The 22,933-nt window shown below is 39.8% G+C and overlaps 1 pseudogene; it reads left to right on the top strand.

Annotated features, from left to right (window-relative positions):
• Positions 1-475: 475 nt before the first annotated feature.
• On the top strand, positions 476-22,143 carry LOC140821453 (uncharacterized; annotated as a pseudogene).
• The last annotated feature ends 790 nt before the right edge of the window (positions 22,144-22,933 follow it).

The following is a 22,933-nucleotide window of genomic DNA, read 5'->3' as shown; positions in this document are numbered from 1 at the left end:
TTCATGTCTAGCTTTTCCCCCTGATGCATCTCATTTCAATTTTAAGCCTGTTATTATCCAACTTTTACCCAATTTTCATGGCTTAGATTCTGAAAATCCATACATGCATTTACGAGAGTTTGAAGAAGTGTGCAACACATATAATGATCTAAATTGTAGCATGAACACCATTCGACTTAAGCTTTTTTCTTTTTATTTAAAAGATAAAGCTAAAACTTGGCTACAAAATCTTACATCGGGATCCATTCGAACTTGGGATGAATTGCAACAACAATTTTTGAAAAAGTTTTTTCCATCTCATAGAACAAATTCTTTCAAAAGGCAAATCATCACTTTCACTCAAAAACAAGGAGAAACTTTTTATCAGTGTTGGGATAGATACAAAGAATTGCTTAATCTTTGAACACATCATGGTTTTGAAATTTGGAGAGTTGTTTCTCAATTTTATGAAGGCTTAACACCTAAAGATAGGAAAATGGTTGAATTTATGTGTAATGGAACATTTGAAGATAAAGATTCAAATGAGGCAATTGAGTATCTCGATTCATTAGCTGAAAATGCTCAAAATTGGGACACTATAGGTATAATCGAACCATCAAACAAGATTCAATCTCCCACATCTGGTGGAGGTATGTACACCCTCAAAGATGAACATGATCTCCAAGCTAGATTTACCTCTTTGGCAAGAAAAGTTGAGGCACTTGAATTGAAAAAAATGGTCAATTAAAAGCTATTCAAGAAATTGCGTCTCACATCTGTGATACAAGTGATCATTCTACAAAAGATTGTCCCACTTTGCCCTCTTTTAAAGAATGTCTCCATGAACAAGTCAATGTTTTGAACAATTTCAAAAGGCCAAATTTTGAACCATTTTCTCAAAATTACAATCCAGGTTGGCGAAATCATCCAAATTTTAGTTGGAGTAATGATAATGTTGCACAATTTCCGCAACCACATTTTCAAAATTAACAAAATTTTCAAAATTATGCATCTTATGTTCCTTCACCTAAAAGTAATTTGGAAGATTTATTGAATTCTTTCATTGCAAAGCAAGAGTCTATCAATACTCAAACTGCTCAAACCATGATAGATTTGAAAGATACTCTCGCTAAATTTGCATCTGCAATTAATGTTCATGAAAAAGGTAAATTTACTTCACAACCACAGCCCAATCCCATGGATCATAATTCACAAACTGGAACTTCTGGAACTCAACCGATGGATCAAGTAAAATCAGTTATTACCCTTCGAAGTGGTAAGGTTGTGGAAAAATCCCTGAACCTTGTGAAGATGATGATAAAGCAACTCCAAAGGGTAAGGATGTGGTACCCATAACTTGCGAAGAGGAGGTTCAACAGACAGTGTCACCACCATTCCCTCATGCATTGAAAAATACAAAAAAATAAAATTTGAATTCGTATATATATGATATTTTATACAAGTAAAAGTTAATATTCTTTTATTAGATGCAATAAAACAGGTACCATCATATGCCAAATTTTTGAAAGACTTGTGCACTGTGAAAAGAAAATTGAATGTTAAAAAGAAATCATTTTTAGCCGAACAAGTAAGTGCAATCATTCAAAAGAATAATACTTTGAAATAAAAAGACCCTGGTTGTCCTACTATTTCATGTATTATTGGAGAACGAAAGATTAAAAAAGCCTTGCTTGATCTTGGAGCTAGTGTGAATTTACTTTCATATTCAGTTTATTAAGAACTCAATCTAGGCGAGTTAAAATCTACTTCGGTAACACTTTTACTTGCCGATAGATCTGTTAAAGTGCCAAGAGGTATGGTAGAAGACGTGTTGTTCCAAGTTGATAACTTTGTATATCCTGTCGATTTCATATTTTTAGATACACAACATATCGAAGCTTGTAATGCAATTCCTGTAATTCTGGGTCGTCCATTTTTAGACTCTTCTAATGCTCTTATAAATTGCAGGAATGGAATAATGAAGTTGTCATTTGGTAACATGACCTTGGGGCTCAATGTTTTTAATCTTTGTAAGAAACCACATGAAAAAGGAGATAAAAGTGAAGATGAAAATCTTATTGAAACTCTTGTGGAAGAAAACATTCAAGAAGGGAGTACTCGTGATCAATTAAATATTTGTTCAATTGAAACTGTAAAGAAAATATTGAAATTGATCTTGATGATTTTATCATGTATCACTCGTTACCAGGATCAAAGAAAGAATTTGATGTAAAATATGATAACAAAGACGAACCACTCATATTGGAGTTAAAACCTTTGCCAGAAGAATTGAAGTATGCATTTCTTGGAGAAGATGAAACTATCCGTTGGTAATTTTTTCCAAACTAGCAAGTGATCAAGAAGGTAAATTAGTTGATATGCTTAAAAGACATAAAAATGCAATTAGTTGGACACTAAAAGATCTCAAGGGCATTAATCCACTAATTTGCACTCACAATATTCACTTAGAAGAAAATGCAAAAACATCTCAACAACCACAAAGGAGATTAAATCCACACATGAAAGATGTTGTGAAAACCGAAGTTCTCAAACTACTTGATGTTGGGATACCTACCCTATTTCTAATAGTAAGTGGGTAAGCCTGTGGGGACCCGGACGCTCATCATCTTCTTAATCGTTATTGGGACTAATTTAATCAATTATAATAAACAGGGTCTAAAAGTTTTTTTAAAAATGTACATTATCAAAGGCGGAACGTAATGGCATACATCTGAATATACATGTCAGTATTAAAAGTACCAATCTTGCACTATATACAATCAGTCTCCACTAAGGTTTAACAACTATATAATAAGTGTTTAAACCCTATCTCTAGTCCAAGTCCGTAGTCTCCACTCTAATCTCGATCTTTCTTCACCTCTGTGACCCTGAACCTGTCCCACCTGTTGCCATGCACACATGCAAACACGACAACAGCCGGATAACTCAGGTAAGAATAGAATCCCAGTATAAACAGTGTATCAATGCAATCATATAAAGCATATATATAAAAGCACAAACAAACATCAGAACATTTATCCAATCTGACTACATGAATCAATACAAATATGTATTTAAATCAATGACTCGTCATCTCATCTCAACTCATTTCTAATCTAGGGATCCCGATCTAATTTATACTTTGGCATTCTATATCGAATATCTACAATAGAAGTCGATTTACTTCTAAGCTCATCGATATACCACAAGTTTAGGGTCTTAGCGGTTCTGCCAAAGACTTGGCGGTTCTGCCCTAGCTAGGCAGATCTGCCCTAGACTCGAACTCTTGCTCTGCTATATTTCAATAGACTAAACATATCAATCTGATAATTTGCAAATATCAATGCAATGAAATAAAGTATGTGATTTTGGGAAACTCAAGTCAAACCTCACTCGAGTTGTGCAATCCCGAATCAACATTTATTTATACCTTTCGTTCTGTCGTTCTGATACAATCGAAGTCTCGACTCAAAGTTTATCAATGTTCAATCTAGCAATGAAAATATCAATATACTGTATCAATATTCTATTCAAATCAAGACATCTCCGTCTTATCAAATTCCGACAGTACAACAGTACAATCCTGCGATACCGGTGATACCACACCAGTATATAATAATTCCAATTGCTTATAATTAACCACCATACAAATTTGACATCAATTCTAATCAATTCAATTCTTAATATCATAACAATTCCATATGATATCTATTTCTTAATCTGACTTCGATTCTATGATGTCTACTTTGTCAAGAGCATATATGAATCGTATCTGATTCTGGACATAGTATAATTTCAAATCTTAATAAAACGTAACGAAACTTACATCCTGTAGTAGCTGTCGTTGCTAGGAACGCGGTGTCGTACTCGGATTTAAATTTGGACGGACGGATCGAAATATAAAGGCGTAAGGATTTACAAGCCTGTCTCGTTCCTTTTTCTTTCTTTGTTTTCAAATTTGAAGGAATGATACTTGTATATATATCAGTTGCATGTTAATGATACGTGTCATCCTTTTTCACAACATTCTGGCGGCGCTCGGGCGGTCGAGAATTTCCGCTCAGGCGTTTGCTCGGCGCTCGGGCGGTTAAAACCTGCCGCCCGGGCGCGAGAGGCTCTGTCCTCACCCTTAATCATTGGCGCTCGGGCAGTCACTTTCTACCGCTCGGGCGCCAATAGTTCTGTCCCAAAACTTATACAATTCATATGCTTTGCCAATCTGGTCTCGGAATGGCCCAGCTATAATTACATCAGTTCAAAATCAATAATCTTAGATTAATAAAATCAAAATCTCGGGAATTACATTTCTCCCCCACTAAGATACGATTTCGTCCCCGAAATCATAGGCAATCAATCGTATCAATAAGGAGTATATACAGAAACTGTATAGGAAATTTACATTATTCAAATAACTCTGGGAATTCTTGTCTCATATCTGATTCAGTCTCTCAGGTGGCTTCTTCAATGCCATGACGAGTCCATTGAACTTTTACAAGTGGAATAGTCTTCGTTCTGAGTTGTTTTTCTTTACGATCAATAATCTGAATCGATAGCTCAACGTCTCATCCAGATCGGCCTCGTCTGGCTGAATAGCATGTGAAACATTAGGAAGGTATTTCCTTAATAACGATACATGAAAGACATCATGTATCCCGGATAATGAAGGCGGTAAAGCGAGTCGATAGGCACAATCTCCTATCTTCTCGAGAATCTCATAAGGCCCAATGTATCGTGGAGACAGTTTCCATTTCTTGCCAAATCTGACTACTCCTCTGAAAGGTGAAATCTTTAAAAATACTCGGTCTCCTGCCTCAAATACCAACGGTCTACGTCAAACATTGGCATATTTGGCCTGTCTGTCTTGCGCAACCTTCATTTTCCTTCGAATTAGCTTCACTTTTCTGTCATATCTCTGATCATTCCGGGTCCAATCTCAAGAACTTCAGAGATATCATCCCAATACAGAGGGGATCTGCACTTCTTTCCGTAAAATGCTTCAAATGGTGTCATCTCAATACTCGTCTGATAGCTGTTGTTGTACGAAAACTTATAAAGAGGCAATGCATCTTTCCAATTAATGCTAAAATCAAGCACTACTGCTCTCAGAATATCTTCCAGTGTTTGGATAGTCCGCTCTGACTGTCCGTCGGTCTGTGGATGATATGCGGTACTCAGATGTAACTTCGTACCGAGAGCCTGCTGCAAACTCTTCCAGAAGTGCGAAGTAAATCGAGGATCACGGTCTGATACAATTGACTTCGGCACTCCGTGCAATCTGAACACTTCTCTGACATAGATATCTGCCATCTGGTCAAACCTGTATGTTATCTTGTACGGAATAAAACATGCGGATTTGGTCAGTCGATCAATCACGACCCAAATCGCATCACAACCTCTGGAGGAACGCGGTAGCTGCGTCACAAAATCCATGGAAATGTGATCCCATTTCCATTCAGGAATAGACAAACTCTGTAATAATCCTCCTGGTTTCTTTCTCTCTGCTTTCATCTGTTGGCAATTTAAGCATTTGGAAACAAATTCTGCAATATCAGTCTTCATCTGTTTCCACCAAAACTGTCTTTTCAAATCCTTGTACATCTTTCTGCCGCCAGGATGAATACTGAATCGACTGTTATGCGCTTCTGACAATATCTGTCATTTCAAATCTGAAACATTTGGCACAACCAGATGATTATTTACATACAAGACGTTATCACGTACCTGATACTCCGATCGATGCCCTGTCCTGACCATCGATACTGATTTCTGTACATTCTGATCAACTTTCTGAGCTGCCTTAATCCTTAAGATCAGCTCGGGTTCCACTTGTATCGTATAGAGTCTCAACGGTCTATAATCTGTTTCAAATGCTAATCCAGACAAACATCAGTCTTCTATCAAATTTGAAATACCGATCGTCGACAAGGATAAAGAACATACCTTTCGACTTAGTGCATCAGCTGCTGCATTATACTTTCTTGGATAGTATTTGATTTCACAATCAAAGTCCTTAAGCAAATCAAGCCATCTCCGCTGTCTCATGTTCAATTCAGATTGTGAAAACAGATATTTTAAACTCTTATAATCAAAATATATCTCAAAATTCTCACCGTAAAGATAGTGTCATCATATCTTTAATGCAAAGACAATGGCTACCAATTCAGGGTCATGAATTGGATAACGGGTCTCATGTGGTTTAAGCTGTCTTGAGGCATAAGCAATAACATGCCCTCGCTGCATCAGAACACATCCCAACCCTCTGTGCGAAGCGTCGCGATAAACCACAAAATCACCAGTACCGGATGGGATAGTCAACACCGGGGCACTGGTCAATCTCTTTTTCAACTCCAGAAAACTGGTCTCACATTCTTCAGACCAAACAAATGGAGCATTCTTCTGAGTCAACTGAGGAATTGGTTTAGCTATACTCGAGAAATCTTTAATGAAACGGCGGTAATATCCTGCTAAACCCATAAAACTTTAATTTCGGTTACTGATGTCGGTCTTGGCCAAGAAATCATGGCTTCAACTTTACTGGGATCAACAAAAATACCATCTCTAGATATAATGTGACCCAGAAATATCACCTGTCTCAGCCAAAACTCGCATTTTGATAGTTTGGCATATAATTTCTCAGCTCTTAAAATTCACAACACCGTTCTTAAATGCTTTGCATGCTCAATCATATTCTTCGAATAAATCAATATATCGTCAATGAATATGATTACAAAATCATCAAGATATTTCTGAAATACACGATTCATTAATCCCATAAATACAGATGGAGCATTCGTCAGACCAAACGGCATGACAATAAATTCATATTGTCCATACCTAGTTCTGAATGTTGTCTTTGAGATATCAGAATCTCTGACTCTCAGCTGATGATATCCAGATCTCAAATCGATCTTGGAATATACCGAAGAACCCTGCAACTGGTCAAACAAATCATCAATACGAGACAAAGGATATTTATTCTTTATCGTTGCCTTGTTCAGTTGTCAGTAATCGTTACAAAGTCTCATCGAACTGTCTTTTTTTCTTACAAACAATACTGGAGCACCCCAAGGAGACACACTCGGTCTGATGTACCCCTTGGCCAGTAGATCCTCCAACTGATCTTTCAGCTCTTTTAATTCTATCGGTTCCATTCTGTACGGAGTTCTAGAAATTGGAATTGTACCTGACATCAATTCAATGCTGAAGTCTATCTCTCGGGCTGGAGGCAATCCCGGAATTTCATCTGGAAAGACGTCGGCAAACTCACATACCACTGGCAGTTCTGCCAATGATGGACTCGACTTCAGTACATCTACTGAATAGACAAGGAATCCCTCTGCTCCTTTCTGTAATAATCGAGTCATAGATAATATGGATACTAAAGGAATTCTCGATCTAGAACCCTTACCGTAAAATTTTCACTCTTCAGCCATATCTGGTCTGAATCTCACAATCTTGTGGAAACAATCAACAGTTGCTCTGTACTTGGTCAGTATATCAATATTGATAATACAATCAAAATCGGACAACCCAAGTACGATGCAATATAATTCAATCTCATGCCCGTCATACTGTAGTACACAATGTTTTACAGAATTTACGGATATCAAACCTGTCCCCAAGGAGAAGAGACAGACACTACAGTAGCTAAAGACTCTACAGGCAATGCATGACTTAATGCAAATCGTTTAGAAATAAATGTATGTGAAGCACCGGTATCAATCAATACATAAGCAGGTTAACCACATAAAGAACAGTTACCTGCCACAACGTCATCTGGTGCTTCTTGGGCCTGCTCCTCTGTCAAAGCGAATACTCTGGCCTGCTGTTTAGGAGGCTGGCTACCTGTCTGGCTTCCTCCTGGCCTTTGCTGTGACTGAGCTGGCGCTAGCTGGAATGTATGAACGGCAGCTGATCGTCACTCAGTCTGTGCTGCTGATCTCGATGACTCGGCTCCCTGGGATCTTTGGGACCCTCTCTGTGGACAAACTTTAGCAAAGTGTCCCGGCTATTTACAAATATTGCAACTACCAGTCACTCCCTAGCATTGCTCAGTGGTATGTCTGCCTCCGCAAGTACTACAATAAACTCCAGTGTAACTCTGGCTCTGTTGGGAACCACCGGAGCTAGAAGAACTACTGCCAGATTTCTTAAATTGCTTTCTTCTTGCTTTCAAAAATTCTTTCTTCCCATCACTGCTGCTGCCACCCTCAAATCTGGGAGGTGGTTGCTGTGGTCTCGGTGCTGGTGGCACAAATGAAGCCCCTTTCTATCTCATAAGACCGGCTTCTGCTCCTTTGGCTCTGTCCAGGGCGTCAGTAAAGTTATTCGGTCGCCCTGTGTTCAACAATGTAAAAATATCAGGGTTCAATCCATTGATGAACTGATCTGCAGTAGCTTCCTCGCTTTCAGCAACATGTGGAGCAAATCGCAACAGTGAAGAGAACTTGGCCACATATTCCTCAATGTTAAGATGGCCCTGTCTCAAGTTTGCAAACTCGGCTCCCTTGTCCTTCCTATACGACACTGGAAAGAACCTCTGATAGAATTCAGTTCTAAACACATTCCAGGTAATGGTCGTACCTCGGTGTTCCAATGCCCTCTTCGTTGTAATCCACCAGTTCTTTACAATGTCGTGTAACTGGTGTCCTATCAGTTTCACTTTCCGCTCATCAGTACATTCCAAAGACTCAAATAACATTTCAATATCATCCAGCCAATTCTCACAATCCACGGAAGTCTCCATTCCCTTCAAAGTTGGTGGATGAAATGGCTGAAATCTTTTCAAGAGTGTCTCCATTGGAGTGGCTGTGACATCCATCGGAGGATTTGAAGTACTGCCCTATTCTGGGATTCGTCTGGGAGGCATATCTGGTTATCAACAGGATTAGTAACCCAAATACAATAACCAGCTTCAGCCCTCCTCTAATCATCTTACTGCTGATCTAGAATCGGTGCTGATCCATTCTCAATAAAACATATTACTATATCAAATCAGATAAGGAAGTAACATGTATTAAAGCAGTAAGACATGCTAGCATTCAAAAGTAGGAAAGAAAACCTCAATCTACCCCGCTCACTAGCCTCTTCTATCTCAATCTAAAGGATCTATCGCTCTGATACCACCTGTTGTGGGGACCCGGACGCTAATCATCTTCTTAATCGTCATTGGGACTAATTTAATTAATTATAATAAACAGGGTATAAAAGTTTTTTTTTAAAGTACATTATCAAAGGCGAAACGTACTGGCATACATCTGAATATACATGTCAGTATTAAAAGTACCAGTCTTGCACTATATACAATCTGTCTCCACTAAGGTTTAACAACTATATAACAATAGTTTAAACCCTATCTCTAGTCCAAGTCTGTAGTCTCCACTCTAATCTCGATCTTTCTTCACTTTTGTGACCCTGAACATGTCCCACCTGTTGCCATGCACACATACAAACACGACAACAGCCGGATAACTCCGGTGAGAATATTATCCCAATATAAACAATGACTCGTCATCTCATCTCAACTCATTTCTAATCTAGGGATCCCGATCTAATTTAGACTTTGGCATTCTATATCGAATATCTACAATAGAAGTCGATCTACTTCTAAGCTCATCGATATACCACAAGTCTAGGGTCTTAGCGGTTCTGCCAAAGACTTGGCGGTTCTGCCCTAGCTAGGCTGATCTGCCCTAGACTCGAACTCATGCTCTGCTATAATTCAATAGACTAAACATATCAATCTGATAATTTGCAAATATCAATGCAATGAAATAAAGTATGTGATTTTGAGAAACTCAAGCCAAAACTCACTCGAGTTGTGCAATCCTGAATCAACATTTATTTATATCTTTCGTTCTGTCGTTCTGATACAATCGAAGTCTCGACTCAAAGTCTGTCAATGTTCAATCTGGCAATGACAATATAAATATACTGTATCAATATTCTATTCAAATCAAGACATCTCTGTCTTATCAAATTCCGACAGTACAACAGTACAATCCTTCGATACCGATGATACCACACCAGTATATACTAATTCCAATAGCTTATAATCAACCACCGTACAAATCTGGCATCAATTCTAATCAATTCCATTCTTAAAATCATAACAATTCTATATGATATCTGTTTCTTAATCTGACTTCGATTCTATGATGTCTACTATGTCAAGAGCACTATATATGAATCGTATCTGTTTCTTAAAACCTACCGCCCGGGCGCGAGAGGCTCTGTCCTCACCCTTAATCATTGGCGCTCGGGCGGTCAAAAACTACCTCCCGGGCGCCACATCTTTTGCCCGCAACATACCTTATCGAACATTGGCGCTCGGGCGGTCACTTTCTACCGCTCAGGCGCCAATAGTTCTGTCCCAAAACTTATACAATTCATATGCTTTGCCCAATCTGGTCTCGGAATGGCCCAGCTATAATCACATCAATTCAAACTCAATAATCTTAGATTAATAAAATCAAAATCTCGTGCATTACAAAGCCCAACACAAATAGTTCCAAAAAATCTGGCATCACAGTGATAAAAAATGAAAAATGTGAATTGTTAACAAGTCGAGTCCCATCTAGTTGGCGGATGTGTATTGATTATAGAAAATTAAATGACGCCACTAGAAAAGATCATTTCAATTACCATTTTTGGATCAAATTTTAGAAAGAGTAGCAGGTAATCCATACTACTGTTTTCTTGATGGATATCCAGGTTATTATCAAATTCTCATTGCACTCGAAGATCAAAATAAAACTACATTCACATGTCCTTTTGGAACATTTGCATTTAGAAGGATGTCATTTGGATTATGCAATGCCCCAGCAACATTTCAAAGATGTATGCTAAGCATTTTTAGCGACATAGTTGAAAATTGTTTGGAGATTTTCATGGATGATTTAACTGTTTTTGGGAATAAATTTGATAATTGTCTTGAAATTTGGAAAAAATTTTAAAAAGATGCGAGGAAAAAGGTCATATTTTAAATTGAGAAAAATGTCATTACATGATTACTTCTGGGATTTTTCTGGGACATGTCGTGTCATCTCATGGAATTTAAGTTGATAAAGCTAAAGTTGATGTCATTTCCAATTTACCCCCTCTGAAAACCATTAAAGAAATTCGCTCATTTTTGGGACATGCTGGATTTTATAGGAGGTTTATAAAGGACTTTAGTTCAATCTCTAAACCCATTTGTAACCTCTTAACAAAAGACACTGCATTTGAGTGGACTCAAGAATATCAAAATGCTTTTGATAAAATCATTCGACATTTAACATCAGCTCCTATCATGCAACCTCCTGATTGATCTTTACCATTTGAAATCATGTGTGTGCGAGTGATTATGCAGTCGGTGCAGTACTGGGTCAAAGAAGAAACGGTAAGCCTTACGTGATATATTCTGCAAGTAGAACTTTAAACAATGCTCAAATGAATTACTCCACAACTGAAAAAGAACTACTTGCTGTAATATTTGCATTAGATAAATTTCGTTCTTATTTGATTGGATCAACGACTATTGTGTTTACTTATCATTCTGATATTAGATATTTGTTAACCAAACAGGATGCAAAGCCACGACTGATACGATGGATTTTGTTGCTCCAAGAATTTGACATTGTGATCAAAGATAAAAAAGGAACCGAGAATTTCGTAGCCAATCATTTATCGAGACTAGTAACAGGATCATCTTGGCAAATGACACCAATTAACGATAATTTTCTTGATGAACATCTATTTTCAGTTACTACTACACCTTGGTTTGCTAACATAGTAAATTTTCTTGTGACAGGAAAAATGCCACCGCAATAGAGTTCTCAAGATAAAAGAAAATTTTTGAATGAGGTAAAAAACTTTTATTGGGATGATCCGTATCTGTTCAAGTATTGTCCAGATCAAATTTTTCGACGTTGCATACCCGACAATGAGGTAAGTAGAGTCATTAAATTTTTTCATTCAGAAGCATGCGGAGGACATTTTTCTTCAAAGAAAACGGCTGCAAAAATTTTGCAGTGTGGATTTTATTGGCCCAATTTGTTTAAATACACCTACGAAATCTGCAAGATCTGTGAAAATTGTCAAAAATTGTGTGAGATTTCAAAAAGAAACATGATGCATTTGAATCTTATCATTGAAATTGAAATCTTTGACTGTTGGGGAATTGATTTTATGGGACCTTTTTCACCGTCGTTTGGATACTTGTATATTTTAGTTGCAGTTGATTATGTTTCCAAATGGATAGAGGCAATTCCATGTCGAACAAATGATCATAAAATCGTCATCAAATTTTTGAAAGAAAATATTTTTAGTAGATTTGGAATTTCTCGAGCCATGATAAGTGATGGGGGAACTCACTTTGTTAATAAATCATTTGCTTCGTTCATGAAAAAATATTGTATTACTCACAAAGTAACTACTCCTTATCAGCCTCAAACAAATGGACAAGTTGAATCAGCTAATAGGGAGATAAAGAAAATTTTGGAAAAAACTGTTAACTCAAATAGAAAAGATTGATCTCTGCGACTTAATGATGCACTTTGGGCATATCGAACATCTTTTAAAACATCATTGAATATGCCTCCCTATAGGTTGGTTTACGGAAAAAACATTGCCATTTGCCTGTGGCATTGGAACATAAAGCTTATTGCGCGATCAAAACTTTTAATTCAAGCATGGATGATTGCAACAAATTGCGTAAATTGCAACTTAATGAACTTGATGAACTCAGAAATTATGCGTATGAAAATTCAACGATTTATAAAGCAAAAATCAAATCATTTCATGATAAAACAATTCTTAGAAAATCTTTTGAGATTGGTAAAAAAAGTTTTGCTTTATAATTCTCGACTTCACATATTCCCAGGAAAATTACGATCAAGATGGACAGGCCCATATGTTGTAAAGCATGTGTATCCTTATGGAGCTGTGGATATTGAAAATCCTAAAAATGGTGATGTTTTTAAAGTGAATGAACAAAAGCTTAACCATTTTTAGAAAATGAAATATTTCAAGAAGAGTTTATTTCCCTTTCTGATCCTTAAATTTTTATGTTGCATTTAATTTTGTTTGTTTTAATTTCAGGTTTCCTTAATCTTTTTATTTTCATGGTTAAATGGCGGATAACGGTACTCCGTGACTCTCATAGTCGGTTAAATCAGTTTACCATACAAAAATATAAAAAAATCATTTCTTTTCTTTTCAAAATGGATGAAAATCTCTCAAAAATTTGTAAATATTTTCTCTCTATTTCTGAAAATATTCTAAGAAATATTTATGCAGGTAGGTGTGAAAGATTGAGATTGTTAATGCAAAAAGGAATTCCAGAAGATATTCGTCTTGTAATAGAAGCTAAGGTCCGATTAGGAGGAGAAGTTCCACAATCATTGCTCATTTGATATTTGCCTGGATTAGGAAAAAACACTTATGCGAAAAAACGAAGGGCCAAAAGTGTAGAACCTGTAAATCAGTCTACGTATAAGCCATGCATAATTCTAGTATTTTAAATTTAATTGACTTCATTGCATGATTTTTTTAAATGCTTTTATTTGAAGTTAATTATTTTTAGCCAGCAGTTTAATTTTATTCTTCCAGTTATTTCAGTGCAGGGCTCCAAGGAGCAAATATTTTTACTGTGATTTTCAGTTCAATTATGCACGTATCATAATTGCTCAGTACAGATTATTTTCAGCATGCCTCATGACATGATATTTTATCCCATGCATATTTTACTTCAGATTTTACTCGTTACCTGCGATATATGCATGCTGAGTCTTTAGGCTCACTAGACTACGATGACGATCAGAGACAAGAGAGGCAGACACCTCCTCCTCCTCCTCCACCTCTACCTCTACCTCCACCCCCACCTGACATGAATGCCCAGATGCTAGCTGGGATTACGCAGTTCTTCGCACAGTTTGCGGGGAACAATGCTGCAGCCGCAGCCAGGCCGACAGGGCCCGAGGCTGTTTATGAGAGGTTTATGAAGATGCGTCCGAAGGAGTTTTCTGGGACGTCTGACCCCATGATTGCTGAGGGATGGATCAAATCCCTCGAGGTCATCTTCGAATTTATGGAGCTGGGAGATGCCGACAGAGTCATATGCGCCACCTATCTGTTCACTGGAGACGCCCGCTTATGGTGGGAAGGAGCGTCGGTAGCCTTGACCTTGGCTACACTTTCATGGACACGCTTCACGGAAGTTTTCTACTCCAAGTATTTTGCGGAGGAAGTTCGCACCAGGTTGACCACCGAGTTTATGAGTCTGAGGCAAGGAGATATGACGGTTACGGAGTTCATTCGTAAGTTTGAGAGGGGCTGCCACTTTGTGCCCCTGATAGCGAATGATGCCAGAGCTAAGTTGATGCATTTCCTGGTGGGCCTACGGCCGATCTTGCGCTGGGATGTTAGGGTATCTGACCCTGCTACTTATGAGATTGCGGTCTCCAAAGCCCTAGCCGCAGAGCAGGATCTGCGGGATATCGAGAGGGATCGCCAGGGCAAGCACCCAGCCCAGGTACCACACCGCCCTCCTCCTCATCAGCATCAACAACAAAAAAGAGGCCATTTCATGGGCCGCCTAGAATCAGAGGCCAGCAGCCGCAGCAGCAGCAGGGGGGCCCAGCCCCGAGGACTTTTGAGCACCCAGTCTGTCCCAGGTGCTCACGCCGCCATCCTGGAGCGTGTATGGCTGGCTCAAGAAAGTGTTTTAAGTGTGGCAGTCCAGACCACGTGTTGCTGCAATGCCCTCAGAGACATCTGCCTACTCAAGGCAGAGTTTTTGCTCTCCATGCGGCGGAAACAAACCCAGAGACTATGTTGTTGACAGGTACCTTTAAGCATTGAGTTATTATTCGAATTTCAGCGTTTTGGGAATCGGGATTTAGATTTTTGAAGTTAGAACTGTTATAGGATTGCATGCTCTACTCAGATTTATTTTGGGGGAATTAAGCTAGAAGAACCTTGACCTTTGCATGACTATAAGTTTAGTTCTTGTAGTGGGATTCAACTTAGAGTTCCGATCTTTCAGGGAGAATTTTTATATCTGGTTCCGCTACCAAGGCCTTGATAGATTCAGGGGCCACTCACTCGTTTATTTCGGAGGTCTTTGCAAACTTTCTCAAGATCAAGACCATTGGGCTAGACATAGCCTTTTCAGTAGTGTTGCCGTCAGGCGAGGAGATGGCAGCTACCAATGTTATCTGAGATATAGATATGGAGCTGCACGGTAACCTTGTTTATGCGGATCTGATCGTGCTACCGATGCAAGAATTTGACATCATCCTAGGGATGGACTGACTATTGAGGAACAAAGTGTTGATAGACTTCCAGCGGAGATCTGTTCTTGTCCGACCGCCTGGAATGGAGCAATTCTTATTTGAGCCGGACATGTACTTTCCTTTACCGCGCATTATTCCATATGTTCAGGCTAGGAAGCTCATGCATAGAGGGTGTCGGGCATTTCTAGCGACCTTTTTATCTGTCCCCGAGGAACCCAGCCAGTCAGCCTCAGATGTTCCGATTGTCAGAGATTTCTTAGACGTTTTTCCCGAAGACGTCTCTGGCATACCACCCGAGAGAGAGGTGGAGTTTTCCATCGAGCTTATGCCAGGTACGGCTCCGATATCCAAAGCGCCGTACCGACTAGCACCGACAGAGATGGCAGAGCTTAAGAAACAGATTCAGGAGCTTCTCGACAAGGAGTTCATTCGCCCGAGCTTTTCTCCATGGGGCGTGCCAGTCTTATTTGTGAAGTAGGATGGCTCTATGAGGCTTTGCATTGACTACCGGGAGTTGAACAGGGTTACAGTGAAGAACAAGTACCCACTTCCCAGGATTGAGGATCTGTTTGACCAATTGCAGGGAGCTTCGATTTTCTCCAAGATTGATCTACGTTCCGGTTATCACCAGTTGAGGGTGAGAGATGCTGATGTTTCCAAGACTGCTTTCAGGACTCGTTATGGTCACTACGAGTTCCTTGTGATGCCGTTCGGTATGACGAATGCGCCAGCGATCTTCATGGATCTCATGAATCGCGTATTTCAGCCGTACCTCGATCAGTTTGTGATAGTGTTCATAGACGACATTCTCGTCTACTCCAAGAATCAGGAGGATCACAGCAGACATCTGACCACAGTGCTGCAAACCTTGCAGAAGCACAAGTTATTCGCAAAGTTCATTAAGTGCAAATTCTGGTTAGAGAAGGTGGCGTTCTTAGGTCACATTGTTTCTAGCAGTGGCATTGAGGTAGACCCAGCGAAAGTCACTGCAGTCAGAGATTGGGTTTTGCCGCAGAATGCATCCGAGATCCGCAGTTTCCTTGGGCTAGCAGGATATTACAGAAAATTCATTCAGGGATTCTCCTCCATTGCCGTTCCACTCACAGCACTGACCAAGAAAAATGTGAAGTTTGTGTAGAGCGATGACTGTCAGAAGAGCTTCGATACTTTGAAGCAAGCTCTTATTTCAGCACCATTTTTTGCCACACCAGCAGGGCCCGGCGAGTTTGTCCTTTATACCGACGCTTCGAAGCTCGGTTTAGGTGCAGTTTTGATGCAACATGGGAAGGTGATAGCATATGCGTCTCGACAGCTGAAAACCCACGAGAAGAATTACCCTACCCATGATCTAGAGTTGGCCGCCGTAGTTTTTGCCTTGAATATTTGGAGGCATTATTTGTATGGAGAGAAATGCCAGATCTTTACCGACCACAAGAGCCTCAAGTATTTCTTTACGCAGAAGGAGCTGAACATGCGTCAGAGGCGTTGGTTGGAGCTTGTGAAAGATTACGACTGTGACATTAGCTACCACCGGGTAAGGCTAATGTAGTTGCAGATGCACTGAGCAGAAATGTCGCAGTGATGGCTCACTTGACGATTCAGAGACCTCTTCAGACTGAGATGCAGAGGTTTGATCTCGAGACTTATCCTCGAGGTAGAGTTCCTCGTCTATCTACCTTGACCATTCAGTCCTCTCTTCTTGACCGTATTCGCAGTGGTCAGTCAGCAGATGAGCAACTGGCACAGTGGAAGAAGAGAGATGAAGCCAAGGGCAGTGTCTTGTATACAGTTAGAGACGGTATTGCGAGATACCGAGACAGGATATGGGTTCCTAGCAGTGATTCTATCCGAGCAGACATCTTATCAGAGGCCCATATGTCGCCGTACTCTATTCACCCTGGGAGTACGAAGATGGATCTGCAGCTATTGTACTGGTGGCCTGGGATGAAGAAGTACATCAGGCGTTTCGTGTCCGAGTGCCTGACTTGCCAGTTAGTGAAGGCCGAGCATTAGAGACCAGCAGGTTTGCTCAAGCCTCTTCCTATTCTCGAGTGGAAGTGGGAGAACATTACCATGGATTTTGTGACCGGTTTACCGAAGTCAGCCAGAGGATCGAATGCCATCTGGGTGATTGTAGATCGTCTTACCAAATCAGCGCACTTCTTGCCTATTAAGACGACTTTTACCATGGTTCAGTATGCAGAGTTGTATAACCGGGAGATAGTCCGACTTCATGGTATTCCAGTTTCGATCGTATCTGACAGAGACCCTAGATTCACTTCCTCCTTTTGGAAGAGTTTGCATTCGACCATGGGTACGAAGTTGCTGTTTAGCACAGCTTTCCATCAGCAGACAGATGGGCAGTCGGAGCGAGTTATTCAGATCTTGGAGGATCTTCTTCGTGCTTGCGTCATTGATTTTTCTGGGAGTTGGGAGGCGAACTTGCCATTGGTAGAGTTCACCTATAACAACAGCTTCCAGTCTTCTATTGGTATGGCACCGTATGAAGCTTTGTATGGCCGCAAGTGCAGATCTCCTGTTCATTGGGATGAAGTAGGAGAGAGAGCAGAGTTGGGTCCCGAGATTGTTCAGCAGGCAGCAGATGTAGTAGTCAAGATCCGTGATAGGATGAGGACCGCTCAGAGCCGACAGAAGAGTTATGCCAATCAGCGGAGGAGAGATTTAGAGTTTGCAGTGGGCGATCATGTCTTTGTGAAAGTGGCACCTATGAAGGGTGTCATGAGATTTGGCAAGAAAGGGAAGCTCAGTCCGAGATTCATTGGACCGTTTGAGATCCTCGACAGAGTTGGGACGTTAGCGTATCGTGTGGCTCTTCCGTCGAATCTGGCCGGAGTACACAATGTGTTCCACGTTTCCATGCTGAGGAAGTATATGGCGAATCCTTCGCATGTGCTGAACTTTGAGCCGTTGCAGCTTACTCCGAACTTATCTTATGAGGAGAGACCAGTGCAGATCCTAGACCGGCAGGAGAAGAAGCTTCGGAACAAGCTGGTTAAGCGAGTCAAAGTCAAATGGCTCAACCATTCTGAGGAGGAAGCTACGTGGGAGTCTGAGCCGGAGATGAGAGATCGTTACCCAGAGTTATTCGGTGAGTTTTAATTTCGAGGACAAAATTTCTTTTAAGGGGGGAAGGATTGTAGAACCCATAAATCAGTCTACGTATAAGCCATGCATAATTCTAGTATTTTAAATTTAATTTACTTCATTGCATGATTTTTTTAAATTCTTTTATTTGAAGTTAATTATTTTTAGCCAGCAGTTTAATTTTATTCTTTCAGTTATTTCAGTGAGGCCGGACCGGAGTTGGAGTTTAGAGATAAATTTAAGATTTCAGAAAATATATCCAGGATTTTATTTAGCTAGAAAGTAAGTTAATTTAAGTTAAAAAGAAGTTTAAGGAATTATTTAGATTACTTGAGGTAAGTAGAAAAATAAATTTAATTAAGTTCCTTAATTATGGGGTTAGTTCACTAAATTAATTAAGGGATAAGTAAAGCTTTTAAGGATTATAAATTTACTAGTTAGGAAATAATTCCCCTCCATTTATTTGTTAAATTATCGGCCAAACCTTGGTTAGTAGACAATTCATTTTCCTTATCCCCTTTTTATCTTTTCTTTGAATTTAATTAGTGGATTAATTCTTGGATTTTTTGGGAGCACCATTTAATTATCTAACAAGCATTATCCTACCCTATTCTAGCTAGAATAATCGGCCATCCCATGCATTATCTCCCCAACAAATCATTTGATACCCAACAAAAATTCAAATTTCAAAATAGTGGAGACTTGATCTTGCATTTGTATCCCATTTTTAGTGGATCTCTCCCTCACTCTCCCAACCATTCTCCCCTCTTTAATTTCGAGATTTCCAGAGCCTAAACCAGAGAGAAAAATCTTGAGTCTTAGCTAGAAAGAAAGGGAGAGAAATCGAGTAGAAGGAAAGAGAAGAAAGCGCTCCACTCCTCCGCGTCGCGTCGTCTTTGTTTCGTTCGTTTCTTTCAAACGAAAAATCCAAGGCATGTATATACTTTTTCTAAACCTCAATCAAGTCATATTATCAAGTATTTTTCAGTACATGATCAGATTTCATCATGCTATAACTGAATTATATCAGCAAATTTCAGAAACTTACATATGCAGAATTTTCGATTTTAAGATGCATTTCACGGTTTCTTTTGGTTTGTGAGTTTCAGGTATTGGATCGACTCCAGGCTCCCAAGGCGACTTATAGACATGTAGTAGGATGCATTAGGACCATGATGGTCCATTCTTTCAGCCCCCATGCTTGCTGGAAAAACGATATGACAGCAAGCAACCCGTAGGTACAGAGTTGTGTTCGAAAAATCTGTTCTGCTGTCATGGGAAAGGGATCTGATCTGGGCTGCCCTAAGGGCCTATAGCCATGGTTAGATTGCTTCCCTAGCATGTCTAAGACGTGACTAAGTCGCCCTTTTTGGTGGCTTGGTCCATGGTTCCCCGGTTTTTAATCAAAACATCAGAACAGCCCCCCCTCCCCTTTCGGCCCCTTCATTTGACAGCAAGTGTAGTCGTTTTGTTGTGGCGTGGTGTGAATCTTGGTTGGCCTAGGGCCCTTAGCCACGGTTTACACCTTGCCCCTAGATGTCTAGATCGTGCCATGGTCAATGAAATGGTCACTGGAACGACACGAGACAGCAAGCGGAACCAAACACCCTAAGCGCGCAGATTTTCTTCCTCGGCTAGGTGTGTAGTCTTGTTTCTGGTATGGTGCGAATTGTGGCTGGTCTTGTGCCCTTAGCCATGGTTCGACTCCTTCCTTTGGATGTTGGCAAGGGTCTCTGGTCAGTGGTGCAAGCCCCAATGGCCGGCGGACTCGAAAACGACACAAGAAAAGCACATGTACAGCTGCTGTTTTTGGACAGCAAGTTGTTGTGTCGGTGCGAAGGCTCGTTTGAGTTCTTGGTTGGCTTTTAGCCTATGACCTTGGACTAGATAGTGCCTCATCGAGTTGGGAAGGTCATGTTTTTGACCGTTCGTGATTTGGATCATTTTTGAGGTCGTACGAGAAATTTATGGTGCGATGTGCCAAATTGACTCTCGAAAGAGCGTTTCATGTTTTGGCCTCCATTCACCTAGATTTCGACCCTCATCATATTAGGAGCATAAATTCATAATTTTAGGCGTATTTTAATCATGACGTCACGTTGGTTCAGTGTTGGTTCGGGTTGGTTCGGGGTCATGATTAAATACGAAGACGTTAGACGTGATTGTCGCATTTTCAAACTTAATTGCATAGTTTGGTCAAGAAAAATATATTGCATATTTTCATGACACCGTTAGGTTGCAGCGAGCCTGGGGACGATCCAATCCAATCCAGTTGGTAAAATATATAGGAATTTTCATTATGCCAGTTAATTATTTTACGTGCATTAAATAGAAAATGATTTTTTTTATATTTATGGGATATGGCTCGTGGTTCATTCACTATGTGGGAGTATTATTTTTTACGGTCGCCAGTGACCGCTCAGTTCAGTTTGGTACCACCCGGTCGCCAGTGACCGGCCAGCTCAGTTCAGTTTCAGACTCCCCGGTATCCAGTTACCGATCAGTTCAGCTTAGTGCAGGGGCCACAGGCGTAGACCATAATCTCAACAGAAAATTTTACCAATTATTTCAGTGCAGGGCTCCAAGGAGCAAATATTTTTACTGTGATTTTCAGTTCAGTTATGCACGTATCATAATTGCTCAGTACAGATTATTTTCAGCATGCCTCATGACATGATATTTTATCACATGCATATTTTACTTCAGATTTTACTCGTTACCTGCAATATATGCATGCTGAGTCTTTAGGCTCACCAGCTTGGGTCAGCAGTAGTGGCACCCGAGGACCTCAGTGCAGCAGTTGTTATCATTCCGCAAACAATTTTATCAGTCGTTGGATAAATTTTAAATTGTTGTTGTTGGCAAACTTTATTTTTCCGCTGCTATTATTTTAAACATTGAATTTGATTCATCAGTCGATTTTATGAATGAGGCCATTTAAGTTCTTTTAAAAAAAAGAATTTTTTTTATTTCCGCAAATTTTCAAGTAAGGATTTTCGGGCCTTTACAGTTGATATCAGAGCCAGGTTCTCTCTTAGTACGGTGTGGTTAGGGGACGAACCAAGCGGAAGCTGGTGGGCATGTGAGGCCCGGGGCCGAAGAGGCCGGGGGGTGATCGCCGGTGCCATCAATTGCACGGACAATGAGCGGCTCCTGGCAGGCTTCTAGGTGGGGGGAACATGAAGGAACCGACCCACACGGGAATGAGAGGGATTCCGAGACTGTTCAATGTAATGGACTGTACAGTTGAAGAGGGCTTAAAAGATTTGATTTGTACTACTCATATCACGAAGGTGCATCTTCTTTTCGGTAGCTCATCACATAAGAACTCTAAAGTTAAGCGTGCTTAACTTGGGGAAATTTTGGGATGGGTGACCTCCTGGGAAGTTTCCCAGGGTGCGTGTGAGTGAGGATATAAGCACGCTGAAAAGACCAGTCTTGATACAGTGAGGACAGTCATCGAATCTGGGGCGTTACAAAAAGGTTAGGGGTTTGTCATAAGTGTGCAATATGGACTTGTGACAAACGATGCAGATCTTTGGGATGTGTTTCCGATAACAGAGAAGATAAAATTGGTTTCATTAAGAATGAGCTGATTAAGGAGTCTTTTGATAACATCTTATTGACTCTTGAGACGCATTCTAGTGGACATGTGCATATTGAACTTCTCCGTTTATGGAAACAATTTCAAGATGAGCGTCATAGTCTTGGGAATCCGACTAAAAAATACCTTGTTTGCCAATTTATAAGAAAATTGGATGGGAAGCATATCCTCGGCTCATAGAAGGCGTTGAAGTCGTTTCTGGACGTAAAACCAGAGGAAAATTGTGAGCCACAATCACACTACTGTTTATATGCATGTGTGTCATTATTATTTTTACTGTTTATTCTGCTTACAGCTATGACCCATAGTTTTGTCATGATAACATATTACTCCTATAAAATCTCTCATCTTTCTCTCTATTTTCGCAGACCAAAAAGAAAGTAAAAACATGGTTGGATCTTCTATACAAACATTGAAAAATATTTGTGTATTTTGTGGGTCGAGTTCTGGAAAAAATGAAGTATTTGTAGAAGCATCGAATAAATTTGGAAAGATATTGGCTGAGAGAAAAATTCACTTGGTATATGGGGGATGTAATATTGGGTTAATGGGATCTGTTTCAACATCTGCTCATCTTGGAGGTAGTAAGATTTTAGGTATTATTCCTACAGCTTTAGCTGAAGGAAATATTATATGTGTTACGATTGGAGAGGAATTAAAAGTTTCTTCTATGTATGAAAGAATCACTAAAATGCTTGAAAATTCTGATGCTTTTATCACACTACCAGGTGGTTTTGGTACATTAGAAGAAATTTTTCATACTGTTTCTTGGGCACAACTTAATATCCATAATAAACATGTGGGCTTATTGAATATAAATAATTATTTTGACAGTTTGTTGACATTTCTTGATAAAGCTGTGGAACAGAATTTCATTTCAGAAAATTCACGACGGATGCTCATCTGTGCTTCGACTACCGACCAATTAATTGATGATTTGGAAGCTTTTGTTCATAAGCCTGATCCGATG

Source organism: Primulina eburnea, unplaced genomic scaffold (genome assembly GCF_022965805.1).
Source record: "Primulina eburnea isolate SZY01 unplaced genomic scaffold, ASM2296580v1 ctg567_ERROPOS1600000+, whole genome shotgun sequence".
Lineage (NCBI taxonomy): Eukaryota > Viridiplantae > Streptophyta > Magnoliopsida > Lamiales > Gesneriaceae > Primulina > Primulina eburnea.
This window is presented reverse-complemented; position numbering and strand designations above follow the sequence as displayed.